This window comes from Aotus nancymaae, unplaced genomic scaffold (genome assembly GCF_030222135.1).
Source record: "Aotus nancymaae isolate 86718 unplaced genomic scaffold, 86718_ANA_hifiasm-v0.15.2.pri h1tg000036l, whole genome shotgun sequence".
NCBI lineage: Eukaryota > Metazoa > Chordata > Mammalia > Primates > Aotidae > Aotus > Aotus nancymaae.
The window spans coordinates 71,664,137-71,668,372 of NW_026988450.1; positions in this window are offsets into that span (position 1 = coordinate 71,664,137).

Consider the following 4,236-nt stretch of genomic DNA (forward strand, 5'->3'; position numbering starts at 1 on the left):
GGGTCTGCCGGAAGGAGCGGGTATTTATGGCCCAGAGCGCAGCATGCTGGGACTTGTAGTCTTTGAGGGCGACGCGGGACGTGGCCGCTGAGGTCTGGGAGTCCAGTGGTTGAGCTGAGTGAGATGATTATCTGACCCACTAACTGACCGAACCCGAGGATGGAGGGTTTGACTTCTCCGTGTCTGGAGATGGACAGAATGGTCCTTACCGGGACGCATCAAAAAGCACGCTGGTCCCAGAGTAGCTGTTTAAAACTCGCAGGTACCTTTTTAAAAATTAAAAGGCCGGGCGCGGTGGCTCACGCCTGTAATCCCAGCACCTTGCGAGGCCGAGGCGGGCGGATCACCTGAGGTCGGAAGTTCGAGACAAGCCTGACCAACATGGCGAAACCCCGACTCTACTAAAAATACAAAATTAGCCGGGCATGGTGGTGCAAGCCTGTATAATAACGGCTCCTCGGGAGGCTGAGGCAGGAGAATCGCTTGAACCTGGGAGGCGGAGGTTGCGGTGAGCCGAGATCACACCATTGCACTCCAGCCTGGAAAACAAGAGTGAAACTCCGTCTCAAAAAAAAAAAAAATTAAAATTAAAATTTTTTTGAGACAGAGTCTCACTCTGTTGCCCAGGCTGGAGCACAGTGGCGCTATCATGGCTTACTGAAGCTTCGAACTCCCAGGCTCAAGCCATCCTCCCACTTCAGCGCCCTGAGTAGCTGGGGCTACAGGCGCACGCCACCACGCCTAGCTAATTTTTGTATTTTTTGTAGAGACAGGGTTTCCACTACGTTGCCCAGGCTGGTCTCAAACTCCTAGTCTCAAGCGATCTGCCCACCTCGTTCTCCCAAAGTGCTGAAATTACAGGCATGAGCCACTGCGCCCGGTGCACGTACCAAGTTTTAACCACTGTGCATTCCTGGCACTGTGTTAAGCACATTTTCTCCTTTCGGCTAACAACCACCTTATGAAAGGCACAGTGATTCCCATTTTGCAAATCCCATTTTGAAGATACTGGAGCTTGGAGAGGTTAAGTAACTTGTTCAGTTTCAGTCATTACGTGGCTGAAAGTTGGGAAATTCAGAAATGAGTTCGTACTCTCCGTGCTTCCGGTGAAGAGACACTACCACCAATAAACAAAGACCAGAGTCATTCACGCATTTATGAAAGAGAAGACACAGAAATATACCAGAGGAGCCTTGATCAGGGAGCATTCATTGGACCTCAAAATTCTAAGACTAACATTTACTACAGTTCTTATACTTTTAAGATACTTTTTGACTCTAGAAAGTAGAGATTGTTGACAAAATACTGGCCAATATTGTACAGCACAATATTGTGCCATATTACTCAGTAGGTAATAAACATAAAGGTTTTCCCCTATTTTTTTCCTATTCCTCTTCACTCTCACCAATTCCTCTTCCACCATTTATTTGTCTGCCAGAGTTTTCTTTCTTTCTTTCTTTCTTTATTCCCAGGCAGTGCTGAAGAAAGGTTCTTTCTTTTTTTAAAAAAAAAAAAATTATTTTATTTATTTATTTATTTCTGACACAGGGTCTCGCTCTGTCTCCCAGGCTGGAGTGCAGAGGCCCGATGTCGGCTCACTGCATCCTCAACCTCCTGGGCTCAAGTGATCCTCCCACTTCAGCCTCCCACGGGCCACCATGCCCAAGCTAATTTTTTGTATTTTCTGTAGAGAGGAATTCTCTCATGTTGACCAGGGTCAGTGTTCTTTCTCCAACCCAACATTTTCTCTATAAACCCACCCTAGGGGAATCTAATCAAGTCTCCCAGATTTCTAAATCCACTTCTCTGCTAATTATTGTCAAAATCTAGAACCAGCTCTTTTATCCAGCAGCCTGGGGTGGGAGACTCCACCTGAACAGCCACCAGGCATTAGTTACTGATGAATTAATTCATCAAGATCCATTTAAAAACATTTTTCTGCTGAAAGGGTCAGGAAGTGTTAGGGCACTTATAGATAAAAGGTAGTTCTTTGCCCTTTAGACTCAGGATTCCTGGGCTCAGGTGTTTCCAGCCTTTTTACCACTAATGGCCCTTTCAATTTCTCCCTGAAAGTTGTGGAGGATTTGTGTATAAAATAAAACTGCATTTATTAACTAATAATTGTTTCATTTTCCTTTAAAAAATAGAATCCAGGCCAGGCGCAGTGGCTCACGCCTGTAATCCCAGCACTTTGGGAGGCCAAGGCAGGTGGATCACCTGTAGTCGGAAGTTCGAGACCAGCCTGACCAACATGGAAAAACCCCGTCTCTGCTAAATATACAAAAAAAAAAAAATTAGCTGGGCTTGGTGGCGCATGCTTGTAGAGGTGGAGGTTGCGGTAAGCCAAGATCGCACCATTGCACTGCAGCCTGGGCAAGAAGAGTGAAAGCTCGTCTCAAAAAAAAAAAAAGAATCCAGATCCTATATAAAAGCCAGTCCAAATTTCTACGCAGCCTAAGTCTACCAGCATTGCCTCATTGTACATTAGAATTCCACTTGAAAGCAAAGCAGCAGCTGTTACAACCTTGGGAAGCCTGAGGAAAGGTAAAACATGAATAGCATTGGACCACTGGTAATAATGAAAACAGTTGACAGACTCCTATCACTACTGGGGGAACCCAGAGTTATATACCACTGCTTCATTTGATAGAGAGGTGCTAGGGTAATGTCATTTTTAAAAAGTAAACCAATGGAATAGAAGGGCATTATATGCTCTGTAACTGTTAAATCCACCTTATACACTAAGGAAATGCCAAGTGTTAGGCAGTGTTAGGAAACTGGAATTCTGCAAGTACCTAAAATTGTGTAGTTGTGATTAAAACATGTTTCTGTAGAATTTTATCTATAAAAATCTGATTTTTGATTGAGGTGCCTGATTGAGTTCATCACCAGGTAACCACCACCTCCTCCAGGCAGCCCTCCTTCTTTCCTGTAATTCTTCCATGCTTCTATCTATCCACAGTGGCATTTAGCACTCTGTGGACTGTTAGAGGTTAGAGGTGGTGTCTTTTTCACTCTTGTCAACTCAGCTCCCAGACAGGGACTGGCCCAGGAACACGATGATAAATATAGTTTTTTTTGGATTCATGGAAATCCAAATCCTGTTGAATGATGGGTGAATGGGTAAACGAAAGAAAAGGGAACCAGGAAGTGGCAGAAGGAGTAGAGGAGCACTTCTCAGTTCTAAGTCAGATGTTCATGTCCTATCTGCAAGTAGGGGAGGGAAAGAAGCAACATTTACTGAGCATCTGTAGTGAGGTCACGCTATGGGCACCCTATTATTTTTTATTTATTCTCATAATCTCTCTGAATTTAGACATTATTATTCCCATTTTTACCCAAGGAAATATTAATAGGATCTGAGAGGTAACTTGTCCAAAGTCCCGGGTAGTGAATAGATGAGTTCAAAGTCAAGTTTATTTGACATGTTGTTAACTATCGCCCAAAAACAAAATGGCAGAGTTTCATGAAGACTTGGAGAACCATGTCTGCCACTGGCTTGTTTTGCCTGCCCCATATTGTAGCACCTCAGGTACTCTAATTTCTTCTGTCTATGCAGAATGGCTTTCTCTGCCTCGTTTGTACACATCCCACACACAGCCTCTCCAGCCTGGGCTTACCACAGAGCTACAGTAATTAAAACTGTGTGGTACTGGCATAAAGATAGAAATATCGACCCATGGAATAGAACTAAGAGTCCAGAAATAAACCTTGACATATATATAGCCAACTGGTTCTTGACAAGGGTGCCAAGTCTATTCAATGGGGGAAAGAATAATTGCCTCAACAGATGGTGCTGGGACAACTGGATTACCACATGCAAAAGAATGAAGTTGGAGCCTCACACCATATAAAAAATTTAACTCAAAATGGATGAATGACCTAAATATTAGTGCTAAAATTGTAAAACTCTTAGAAAAAAATTATTCCTGACCTTGAATTTTTTCTTTTCTTTTCTTTTTTTTGAGACAGAGTCTTAGTTTATCACCCAGGCTGGAGGAGTGCAGTGATGAGATCTCAGCTCACCGCAACCTCCAACTCCTGGGTTCAAATTATTCTCCTGCCTTAGCCTACTGAATAGCTGGGATTATGGGAGCATGCCACTACACCCAGCTAATTTTTTAATTTTTGTAGAGACGGGGTTTTGCCATGTTGGCCAGGCTAGTCTTTAACTCCTGACTGCAGGTGATCCACCTGCCTTGGCCTCCCAAAGTGTTGGGATTACAGGTGTGAGCC